Below are 12,514 nucleotides of genomic sequence, written 5' to 3'. Positions count from 1 at the left end.
AGCGATGGCCTCAGCAGGTGCACACGTTGAATCCTACTGACAAAGATTTGGGGCCATTGAATGCAAGGAGGTCCCCATTACCCACACAAATTCTCCAATTTGAAAGTTTTCTTCCATGAACTTGATCAGGTCATCTGAGGATTACACGGTACAAGATATGGTAAGTCTCAACCCCAGCTCACGCATGGAATGGTGGGTAGTCCCTGGAGCCTTAGTGGGGATGATCCCTCCCTCTCCTCTTCTCTCCTGGCTACTCCCTTCCCCTTAGCTTCCATTCAGTCATTGAAGGCAACGTTTTAAAAATCACCCCATTCATGCAGGTCCAGGCTGGGAAATAGTGTTTCTGAGATTCATGAGTCTAGTTACGTTGCTTCCTACTGAGTCACCTATTTTAACCAAGACAGATACACGAACACATATGTATAAATACGTGTCTTCATAGTAGCCGCTCTTTTATCAGTTCAAATGCCGGGGAAAGGACCTGCATTTGAATGCATGGATCCGCCTTTGGAACCCTAAGTCTCCCCTGAGTTCGATGTTTGTCTTTGGGCGAGTCACTTGACTCTTTTGAGCCTCAGTGTCCTCATCTCTACTATCTGCTTCCAGGGCAGTTTTGAAGCTTAAATGAGACAACTCGGGCACACGTTCCTGTAACCCCTGGAAAAAAGCGCTCAGTAAATACAGTGCTGGTGAGCCTTGTTTTTAGCCAGTCCTTCCTGCATGTTTCAAATGCTCTTTTCCATTGTGCAAATTGAAGTCCGGAGCGGGGATGTTTGCTGTGGGCTCCAACGTCACATGCTTGCTTTGGAATCCCAGCCGCTTGAAGACTAGCAGAGACCTTCACACCCCCGCAGGGTGCTGGAGCAGTATACTCGAGGAGCGCTGGAACCCGTCGGCAAGGGGAGGGGAGCTCCTTGGAGGAGGTGCCTTCTCAGGGGAGATCTCAGAAAATCAGTGAGTTGAGGAGGTAAGGAAATGAAATTGTGTCTTAGGCCACAGAGAAAATAAGCAAAATGACCAAAGGAAGGAAAACACAGCATTTGCAAAGGACAGAAAGAAATCTAGCCTGGGTAGAGTGTGTGTGTGTCTATGTGTGTGTGTGTGTGTGTGTGTGTATGTGTACGCATACACGCACCGGCGTGGGTGGTCACTGGAGAGGTAGGATCCTTGTCAGTTAGCAGCAGAGGCATGTGTGAAACTGAGCTTTCCTGTTTCTCTAAAGTTTGCTGGCTGTTTGGCTTTTGGAAAGTCCCTTAACTATTTTAAACTTCTGTTTCCTTATTTCAACATTGGACTTGATGATTTCCAAAATGGCTTTGGACTCTAATCTTCCATGTAGGAGAGAGCTCCGCTTTCTGTCTCTTCTGAGGAATACACTGGGGACTGCTGTTTCCAGAAATGCTTGGGATCTCCAGTGTGGTTGACCAAACCATGACCAAGGAGTTAGACAGTCTAGACCAAACTGACACGCTCCATGTGTCTCTGATACTTGCTGGGCCATCATCCCTCATCTGTCTTGGCAAGGCCACATGGGTGAAAATGCCACTTTTGCAGCTACAGAAAGGAATCCTTCATTCCACAGGGTCAATGTAGAGTGTCCTGGGGCCCGGCTGCTGGTCCGATTTCTGCCTAGGACTAAGGTTTCCAAAGGGACTGTGGTAAGCATGGGTGAGTGAGTCACTCCCTCTACCATGCGAGCCAAGGGATAAAGAAAGGGGCTGCTCTCCAACCACTCAGAGCAGGAAAGAGTACAGGGAAAAAGAAGCAACAGAGCCCTGGCAAGAGGTGGAGTACCCCCTTGTTCTTTCTGTACCTCCTTCTCTCTTCTGATAGAGTGCTTTGCTTTTTCTAGAATCCTCCCCTTTCCTTTTTGCCTTGTCAGTGGCTCCCAGGGGATTATCCCATCTCTTAACACCCCAGTCCAAAGCCAGTCAGCCTGGTCAGAGGGATTGGTTTGAAGTTGGCCGAAGACATTTCCTGGAACTGATGGAAGAAAAGTGTCTGTTTTCTCTTCTGGGATTGCTCAGAGGCGGATGCTTGAGAAGATGCTGTCAGAGAGGAATTCCAGCTGAGAAAGGAGAGAACTGAGTCCTGATGACCAGCTGAGAAAGGAGAGAACTGAGTCCTGATGACCTGTGCAAGAGAACTGAGTCCTGATGACCCTGGAGCTTGCCATCCCTGAGTCTTGTATGACCAGTAGATCGTGATTGCCCTCCTGACTGAGGATATTTTAAGGGGGAAAAAGGGCAGGTCTGTTTCTTGCAGCAGAAAGGGCTCTGACTAATCCAAGGGGGCACGAGATCGCCTAAGCTATTCAAATAGGGATAATTACAATAATGTTGGTAATAACCCTCCTCTGAGCTCCTGATGGCACCTCGCAAATATTGACTCTTTCTCTCCTACCAACTCACAAGAGAGATGCAATTATCACCATTCTATAGCTGTGATTACTATGTTTCTGTTATGTTGAGTGATGTGGCCAAGGTCAAATTGCTTGTAAGTTCTGGTACAGGGATCCAAGCCCGCTTCTGCTTATACGGAATTCTATGGGCTTGTCACTCTATCAAATGGTCTACTCCTGCAGGGGGAAGCTGAATAAACATGGAGAAAGGAAGATAGAGAACACAGTTTGTTTGGGTACCCAAAATCATGGAAAGGTTTCCCCATCAAAGACACAAACATCTAGCAAAGAGATTATTGTTGCAGGAAGAACAAGGTCGAGAGGCAACAACAAGAAAACCAGTACTACTTGCAAAAGGCACTCTCCTAAATAGAAGGAACGTTTCTTTTTCACTTGCCATGCTGTTAAGGTCTTTCCCCTGTTTTGGTGAGTAGAATAGAAACAAAGAGAAACTGATCTGTTACAAAGATACAATCTTACAGAGCCCAAGGTTGGGGATTTAGCTGATTTCCAGAGAAGGTTTAGAAGTGGAAACCAACAGGACTTCAGGCTTCTAGGTCTTATTTTTACTCTTATCTGCTTGTCTCTTTTAACTATGTCTGCCTCTGTAGGCAGCTTCCCCTCATCTGTGGTCTGGGGGGCAGATTCTGGTTGTCCCAGGACTTCCTGATTGTCCTGTCTCGGCTCCCACTTTCAGCCACTTGCAGGTTTATCGTAAGAGCTGAAGGGTTTGGAGGAGGAAGGTGTCCACCCTGGTACCTTCAATCCCGATCACCACTGGAGGGACGTGGAGAGCAAAGCAACCTCAAGACACACCAGTTAGCTGCTCACATGGGACTGTGACAGGATTACAGGGTTCTTGTCTCACAGAGTGGAAGAATGCATCGCACGGACACAAAAGGTGACATGAAGTGAAAGTTTGCTAAGTGAAGGTGAGAGCAGAAAGGAAAGAAAAAAATCTCTCTGTAGTGAGAAGAGTCACAGATGAGTTGCCACTGAAGATTTTTTCAAGCTGGTCTTTTATCAAAAACTTGGCCGGGGAGCTTGTGGCCTTGAGATTCTTATGCCATCTTGGTCTGAGCAAGGACTATTGATAACACCCTTAATGACTTATTTCTTAAAAAAATAAATAAATAAAATCTTTATTTATTTATTTGACACAGAGAGAGAGAGACAGCAAGAGAGGGAACACAAGTGGGAGAGGGAGAAGCAGGCTTCCCATGGTCTAGGGAGCCCGATGTGGGACTTGATCCCAAGACCCCAAGATCATGACCTGAGCTGAAGGCAGATGTTTAAGGACTGAGCCACCCAGGCACCAAATGACTTACTTCTTTAAAGATTGGTCATTTTCTGTGATTAGATTATAGCCACCGAAGAAAAAGGCTTCCTAACATCTGGGGCTTAGGGTGTTCTGATCTATTCCCTTCTCTCTTGTTCACCCTGGCTTTGTGCTTCTGCCTGCCAGGAAGAGTTTCAGAGTCTAGTCGGGAGCCACCTACCTCTGTCTGTACCATAACCCTTTCCTTACTCAAGAGGGCTCTGTGATGTACTGCCCAGATGTCCTCCCTCGGGAACTGAAAACCTATCATTTGAGCTGCTATCAGCCCCCTTCTGACATTGCCACACCTCAGGTCAAGCCACATTTATGGGGAAGGGGTCCTCATCCCCAAACAGGGACATCTCTGTAAGTCCCTCTGGGCTCCAGTGGTCCCAGTTGGCTGCTTAGGCCTGTTCTGTCTTGAATCGCAGCTGAACTACTTCTTCGAAACCATGTGTCCTTTGTTTCTAGCCTGGGAAAAGATCATTCTTGAATAAACTTCCTTCATTCAGGGGCACCTGCGTGGCTCAGTAGGTTAAACCTCTGTCTTTGGCTCGGGTCATGATATCATGGGATTGAACCCCGAGTCGGGCTCTCTGCTCATCGGGGAGTCTGCTTCCCCCTCTCTCTCTGCCTGCCTCTCTGCCTACTTGTGATCTCTCTTTCTCTGTTAAATAAATAAATAAAATCTTTAAAAAACAAAAAAACTTCATGCATTCAAATTTTGCTGTGAATCTGCTTTCTGGAGAACCCATCCCATGGCAGTTGGTTCTAAGGATTGCCTAAGAAAGAAGCCACGAAGATGAGACTCCAGAACCGTATACACCCCTGCTTATGCGGGGGTGAAGACCCCATTCCTGGGAGTTGGTGAGGCATAGAACATTGGTTCATCTTCCCCGGCTGGTGGGCGGGCCAGTCAGTGGAAGCCGGGGAAAGGGATGCTTTAGCTGGTGTAACATACCAGATGCTTTCCAAAAGAGTAAATGTCAGGGCGGCGGAATGGAGTGGCTCTTGTTTAGTGCAGTTGGTACTCAGGGAGATGGAAATAAAATATGAGAGTGATTAATGGGCAAGTAAGGGCTAAGTGTGCAATACAAGGACCTCTTGGTTAGCTGCAAGTCCTGCCGCAAGAGGGTAGAGAAAACAGAGAACTTAATTATCAGAATGCTCGAACTCCGAAGAACCCCACATAGGCAGGTTTGCTTTGCCAAGGTCCTCTGACTCCAGCTGGGAAACATCAGGGTGGATCCATGCCCTCAACCTTGACACTCCAGATTCTGCTGGAGCTCTGGGCCCCTCATACTTATTAAGGACTAGCATTCCCCCTCTCGCCTGAAGAGGATGTGGAGGCCTTGACTCTGCAAGGGAACACCAGCTGCCCTCAGGAACTGCATCTTCTTCTCCCCCTCCCCTAGCTGCTATATGGGGTCATCAGAAGCTTTTGCTGGAATGCATCTTCTCCCTTCGCTAAATCCTGCTTTCCTCCCTCTGTTTCATAGGTATGGATAATAAGAGCAGTCCCCCCGACACCCTAATTTTTATTTCAACGTTTATGGCCAGGACGGCTCCCCCTGCTACAGGCACCAGCCCTCTTGGTGGGGAAGAGATCCCAGAGTTGAGTTGCTGGATACCTGCTCCATGGAAGAGCAAATTGTTCGCTTTAAGGAAATTGGTAGTGCTACCAAGTTTCAGACCCAGATATGTCTATCTTCAAATCCCTTCTCCTTCCTCCTCCTCCTCCTCTTCCTCCGCCTTCTCGTCTTCCTCCTTCTCCTTTTTTTGCATCTTATTGTGTTTTCCCATTTAGGACATATTTTTATAATTGATTGGTTGGACACAAGTCTAAATTTGCAGGCAGAGAAAAAAACGGAGCTGATAGATATGAACTATAACATGTAGCTGGAAGCAGTTGGAGACTGTGCAGAGGAGGATGAGCTAAGTGTCTGTGAATCATCCATTTGCTTTTTGATTTATTCATTTAACAAATTTTTGTTAAGCCTTTATAGTATACCAGGCCCTAGACTGGGTCCTAGGGATACAGCAGGAATAAAGATTAGATTCTGATTCCAAAATGTATGGTCCAGCATAAGAAACGACACGCAAACCATTAAGTCCAATAAATCATTGAAAGGCAGATAAAGAATGGTTAAAGCTTCCATTTACAACCTATGAGAGTCACGGGGCACCATTTCCTGAAGACACGGGCCTGCAGGGCTGCTGTGCCCCCTAGGGTCAGTAAAATTCTGGCATTATCTGGAATGGAACTGGCAGGAAGACTGAGAACCCCGCCTTTCCCTTTACAACTGATCCTGGTGGGAGTCCAAAGACGGCAAGAGTCCTGAATTCCATATTTGAAAAGTGATAACTCGTGCTTTTTTTGTGATGGCAACGGACAGGAGTGGCTTCATGGCCACGCTAAGGCAAAGCAAAATCGGCAACCTTTCCACTTGAACTTCTCTAACTGGTGATGCTTTCCCTTGTCAAGGACGATGAGAGGCAAGACCCCTCCACCCAACACTGTTGTGTGGGATGCTGATAAGACACAAAGATGCGATGCACAAAGGAAGGGGGTGAAGCACGAAGAGGGGATTCCCTTTTCTTTCCTTCCTTTTGTCCGGCACTGGTTACCATAGTGCCCAGCAGTCCAGAGCTGCCATCCTACTCAGTGGGCACATACCAGAGCTTCCTACAGTAAGAAGTTAATGGGAGAAGGGCGAAGCTGTTGTCAGGTTAACACAGTGGAGAAGAGAATGATTGTAGATGGACCAGGAGGGTGAGGGGGGGGGGACAGTTAGTAACCAACCAACAAATGAGCACTGTTGTTTTCCCCTAAAAATAGAAATCAGAGTATGCTATTAAGTGGCTTTTGGTAGGAGAACAGATTAATTTGGACAGAAAACGGCCAAGAGGGTTTATTATCAAAAGCTGTCATGGTAGGAAAGGGGAAATTTGGGGAGTCAGAATCCAGGCTTTACTTCTTGCTCTACGCCAGTATCCCGCCCAGGGCTTGGCGCAGAGTAAGAGCTTAGGACATGCTCTAAATAAACAAATTCATGACTGACTGAAGGCACAGACACTTAGCTCATTGTCTTATACATCGTGTTCCAGTTGTTTCCAGCTATGTGTGTAACTTTCATAATCTCTCCGCAGCTGGTATTTATCACCTGGGTTTTCTCTTCCTGCAAATTGAGGCCAAAAGATTGATTAGGGAAATATGTACTAAATAGAAAACATAGCAGGATGTAAGAGGAAGCAGGATTGCGTTAAAGATGGATGGATCTGGGTCTCGAAATTGGTGGCAGCAGCAAGACTAGGTAAATGATGAGGTATTCCAACCCTGTGCCCTACTTTGTACCATTGAGGTTAGGACTAATTTACATCATGTGTATGTAGATTTTCACCTCATTCCAGAGAGCTACAGGGGGTGAGGGAAGGCAGATTTTAAATGTGTTTGGACTCGTAAGATCATGTTGTTCAGACATTGGTTGTAGGACTCTCCTTGCCCACAAAAGTCTAAAGAAATTAGGAAAACAGAACGCTCCCCCAACAGACCACGTTGTCCAAAGGTAGGAGCTATGTCTTTGTCTCTTTAGACTCTCAGTGCCTGGGAGGTAAGAGATTCCCGTTAAATGTTCGCCTTTTAACTTAGTGACTCTGTTTACTTGCCTATGATGTTGCTGACCTTGTGAGTTTCAGGAGGATAAGAGTAATCCAAGTTATGTGACCCAGGGTTCCGGACTCTGTTGCAGGGTTCCTGTGTCACAGAGCTGAAGAATGATCTTGCGGACAAGAGGGTGAAGTCAAGTGAAAGTTTATCATGCGAAGGTGAGAACAGAGAGGAGGGCTCTCGAGCGTAAAAGGGGCCGAACGCACTGCCACTGAGGATGTTTATGGTGAGTCTTCTTTTTTTTTTTTAAGATTTTTATTTATTTATTTGACAGAGATCACAAGTAGGCAGAGAGGCAGGCAGAGAGGAGGAAGCAGGCCCCCCACTGAGCAGGACCCTGGGAACATGACCTGAGCCCAAGGCAGAGGCTTTAACCCACTGAGCCACCCAGGTGCCCCAACAACAGTCTTTTTTTTTTTTTTTTTTCTTTTCAGCGTAACAGTATTCATTGTTTTTGCACCACACGGAGTGCTCCATGCAACCCGTGCCCTCTCTAGTACCCACCACCTGGTTCCCCCAACCTCCCAACCCCCGCCCCTTCAAAACCCTCAGATTGTTTTTCAGAGTCCATAGTCTCTCATGGTTCACCTCCCCTTCCAATTTCCCTCAACTCCCTTCTCCTCTCCATCTCCCCTTGTCCTCCATGTTATTTGTTATGCACCACAGATAAGTGAAACCATATGGTAATTGACTCTCTCTGCTTGACTTATTTCACTCAGCATAATCTCTTCCAGTCCCGTCCATGTTGCTACAAAAGTTGGGTATTCATCCTTTCTGATGGAGGCATAATACTCCATAGTGTATATGGACCACATCTTCCTTATCCATTCGTCCGTTGAAGGGCATCTTGGTTCTTTCCACAGTTTGGCGACCGTGGCCATTGCTGCTATAAACATTGGGATACAGATGGCCCTTCTTTTCACGACATCTGTATGTTTGGGGTAAATACCCTGTAGTGCAATGGCAGGGTCATAGGGAAGCTCTATTTTTAATTTCTTGAGGAATCTTGACACTGTTCTCCAAAATGCATCAGTCTTTTATAGGAAACGGACCAGGAAACTTGGTAAATATCTTGTCTATAACTTTTAAGACAAAGAGGTGCATTTGTAAATATTATGAAAATATCTTGTCTATCTTTAGAATGAACAAGGTCGATTTGTTATGTTCCCTTCTGTCTGGCTAATATCTTGTCTGTGACATTTCTCCATATCGGGGATTTCTGTGAGCCTGGTTACATGGTCCCGTATCAGTCTTTCCCTCCCTAGCCTCACCTGTCCCTTATCCAGCCAACAGAGTGTCCTGACGTATTATAACCACGTGTTATGAGCTGAACCCTGCCCACCCCTGTGCCAAATTCGTATGTTGAAACCCTAACCCGCAGGACCTCACAATGGGACTCTATTTGGTATAAGGGTCTTTGAAGAGAGGCATGGAGGGAAAATAAAGGTCTTCAGGGTCTTCAGAGTGCCACCAGACACCCGCATGCAGAGAACACAGAGAAATGGCCATCCACAGGCCAGGGAGAGGGGCCTTAGAAGAAACCAACGTTGCTGTCCCCTTAGTCTTGGACTTCCAGCCTCCAGAGCTTTGGGAAAGAAATCTCTGTTATTTAAACCACACAGTCTGTGGCATTTTCTTATGGCAGCCCTGGGATCAGTATGGTTATAACCTTAGGGATGGGAAGAGCTTGCCCCAGCCCCATCAGAGCAGGCTTATTATGTCTTTTATGTTTTTCTAAGAGCTCTGATCTTTCTCACGTTTTTAATTATCTTTTCTGTACCTAGCTTTTTCCTTTTGTAAATGCCACTTCAGCAGTAGGATTAAGATGTCATTAAAAACAATCCAGATTGTAGCACGTGAACACACATATGCTGAGTCTGTCCTCTCCTTCTTGAAACCCTCTGCCCAGCCAGATGGATGGAGTCCTGCCACTTGCAGCTGAGACCTGCGGGGTCAGTCCTCACTCTCTGGCTCAGAGAGACAGGGCAGGAAGGTCAGGAAGCAGCCACAACAAAGCAAGAGGGCAGGGCAGGGCCTACAAGGACCCAGCGCACCATGCCACAGTGGGCTTCTGAGACCTGTTCATTCAAACTTGAGAAGCAAGGAGCTCACTAACATGCAGATCAGACGCTAAGTCCAGCCCCCCACCATTTTCCTCTACAAATATTTCCTTATCAGAGGAAAAGTAAAAACCATCTGTCATCTACATGAGAGAAAAAGCACACACACCCAGTAATCACATACAGCCTCTGGGATTCCTGGATCCCCTGAAGCTCAGCTGGGTCGCCGGGAGAGGCAGAACCCTGGGTGGGGGGACCGCTCCCCCATGCCGTGAGCCAAGGGTCCTGGCATGGGGGAGTGGCCACATCACAAAGGTTCGGGGCAAAGCCTCAAGACATGGTTCCTCCTCCATGTTCTTCCTCGGGGAGAAACAACCAGGTAAATTCACAAGACCACTCCCAAAGATATTTCATGAGTGAACAGGTTTAAGGTCCATTCCATTTAAAAAAATATGTTTCTTTAGGTGTCATTTGCATACCATGAAGGTCTTCTGATTTAAGCACATCGTTCAGAGTTCTTTTTGTTTTTGTTTTTGTAGTATTATGCAACCATGGTGGATAACCTTATCATCTCAAAGAGAAACTGCATGGCCGTGAGCAGTCACTCCCCACCCTATCTCCAGCCTGGGTAACACTCAGTGTGTCTGGGGATGTCCTTTCTCTGGACATTTCCAATGAATGGAATCAGACAATATGTAGTCTTTTGTGTTTGACTCCCTTCATTAGCCTGATGGGTTTTTTATTAAGATTTTATTTTTAATGTCTTCCATGTTATTCCTATGCTCCACCAGAAAGTGAAACCATGTGATAACTGACTTTCTCTGCTTGACTTATTTCACACAGCATAGTCTCCTCCAGACCCGTCCCTGTTAATACAATAGTTGGGTATGCTTTCACTTACTTGGGGAGCATAAGGAATAACACGGAGGACATGGGGAGATGGAGAAGAGAAGGGAGTTGTGGGAAATCAGAGGGGGAGATGAACCATGAGAGACTGTGGACTCTGAGACACAAACCGAGGATTTTGGAGGGGATGCGGTGGGAGGTTGGGTGAGCCTGGCTATTTAGAAGGGCACGGATTGCATGGAGCACTGGGTGTGGTGCATAAACAATGAATCTTGGAACACTGGAAAAATAGAATAAAATTTTTAAAAATGCTTAAAGATGTTTTTCAATAAATCAAATATTGATATAACACCTTTAAAAAAGTGAGATTAGAAAAGAAAAAAAAAGGATTTTGTTTTTAAGTAATCTCTATGCTCAACATGGGGCTCAGATTCATGATGGTGAGCTCAAATACTGCAAGCACCCCCAACTGAGGCAGCCAGGGGCCCCTGCGTGGTGTCTTTGAGGCTTATTCATGGTGTAGTATGTGTTACTACTTTGTTCAATTATTTTATTATCAAATTATATCCCTAGGGTGGGTAGAATGATAAGGTTACAGTTTGTGCATGTGTGTGCGTGAGTGTGCGTGTGTGTGTGTGTGTGTGTGTGTAAGGAGTTGGGACCATGTGGGCAGAGCAGGGGTGGGTTGTTATATCCCAAGTTATTTCAGTGTCTGTGGCTGAGGGGACCCGTATGCTGGGGCTCGAAGTTAGCCAGGAGGGCAGGGAAGGTAGCGGATGATTCTGTCTCAGAGGCAAGGCTAGGCCAGAGCAGTCTGTTTTCTCCTCCTTCCCAAGTCCTTATCAGCACATTTCCTCTGAAAATAAGAGGGATTTTCCAGTTGTTTGGATTATAGGACTCTGGGAGCTTCTGCACTACAGAGCTGATTTCTTCTGTGCTTGACCTACCTGAATTCAAAAGCTTGGTGCCCCCCTTCTCACCTCAGCCTGGAGGGTGGGCTGCCTCTTGATGCTCTGTCCCATGAGGGAAGGTCTGGGGGTTGAGTTGGGAGGAAGCTCGGTGAGGAGCTGCTTTGTGAAACACCTGCAAACCCCTCTCACCCCATCGGCGACCCAGACCTGGGTCCAGTTCTGACCTGAGCTGGAGAACCAAGGTGGTTCCTAGAGCTTTGCTGACATCAGGAGCCCATCCCAAAGAGACCATCCTACAGGCTTGTAGACAACCACGTGACGTGTTCAGCCAAGCTCGTTAACATCTTGAAGGGCTTGGGGTGCCTGGGTGGCTCAGTGGGCTAAAGCCTCTGCCTTCAGCTCGGGTCATGATCCCAGGGTCCTGGGATTGAGCCCTGCATTGGGCTTTCTGCTCAGCAGGGAACCTGCTTCCTCCTCTCTCTCTCTCTGCCTGCCTCTGCCTACTTGTGATCTCTATCTGTCAAATAAATAAATAAATAAAATCTTTAAAAAAATAAAATAAAATCCTGAAGGGCTGTCATATGGGAGGATAAGCTTATTCATAAGGAAGCAGAAGGGCCAGACAAGGACAAGCATGTGTGTTATAATGTAGGGACAACACAAGGGGAACTTTGGCAGGAGACAAGTCACCCAGGAAGGGGCTAGAGATTTGGCCAGAGCACCTGGCCCAGCAGGTTATTTAGATCCTAATTAAGATTTTAGACGGAATCCTGGTCATGTCTGTTGAAAAGGCTCAGCCTGGGCTGGTGCCGTAGGCTGGTTGGTTTGTGGTTGGTGCCATAGGGTGGTTGGGGCCAATTTCTTTTTGGTGACCATAAGCCTTGTGCCATTTCCCAAAGCTCTGGACTTTAGGGCGGAATGACTGGGGTTAAGTAGTAAGAAAGGAGTTTGTCTGTGAGTCATGCCCACGTCTTCTGACATGCTCATCTCTGTTAGCCCCAGTAAGCCCCCCTGAACCTTCCTGCTCTTCCCGAGAGAGTGCGGTGGTTCCTGCATCTAAGAGGGCCAGGGAACCTGCCTCGCAATCACTTTGATAAGATCCTTTATGAATAGCAATGACTTCCACATTATGATTTTTACATTCCACTTTAATAAGGATCATGTAGTTGTGGGCAATTTTGAATGAGATAGTCTTGTCTTCTGACTGCAGTAAGTCTTCTGGCAACAGCTGTGCTGTTTCCTGGCTCTTCACCATATTAAATTAATTTTTTCCCCACTTCATCTCCTAACCTCCTTGGGCAGCAACCCAGA

At 46.7% G+C, this 12,514-nt stretch overlaps 1 long non-coding RNA gene across 2 annotated transcripts; it reads left to right on the top strand.

Moving 5' to 3' along the window:
- The first annotated feature begins 756 nt into the window (after nt 1-756).
- LOC131826381 (uncharacterized) lies at nt 757-10,603 on the top strand. 2 transcript variants are annotated; one of them, XR_009351561.1, is made up of 3 exons: nt 757-967; nt 7,469-7,612; nt 9,986-10,603. It is a non-coding gene; the product is annotated as an uncharacterized LOC131826381 (long non-coding RNA). The 2 variants fall into 2 exon arrangements; XR_009351560.1 differs by having other exon boundaries at nt 772-967; nt 7,469-7,544.
- Nucleotides 10,604-12,514: the final 1,911 nt, after the last annotated feature.

The sequence above is a fragment of the Mustela lutreola genome, chromosome 3, assembly GCF_030435805.1.
Source record: "Mustela lutreola isolate mMusLut2 chromosome 3, mMusLut2.pri, whole genome shotgun sequence".
Lineage (NCBI taxonomy): Eukaryota > Metazoa > Chordata > Mammalia > Carnivora > Mustelidae > Mustela > Mustela lutreola.
Note: the sequence above shows the minus strand (reverse complement) of the source record. Positions and strands in the feature narration are given on the sequence as shown.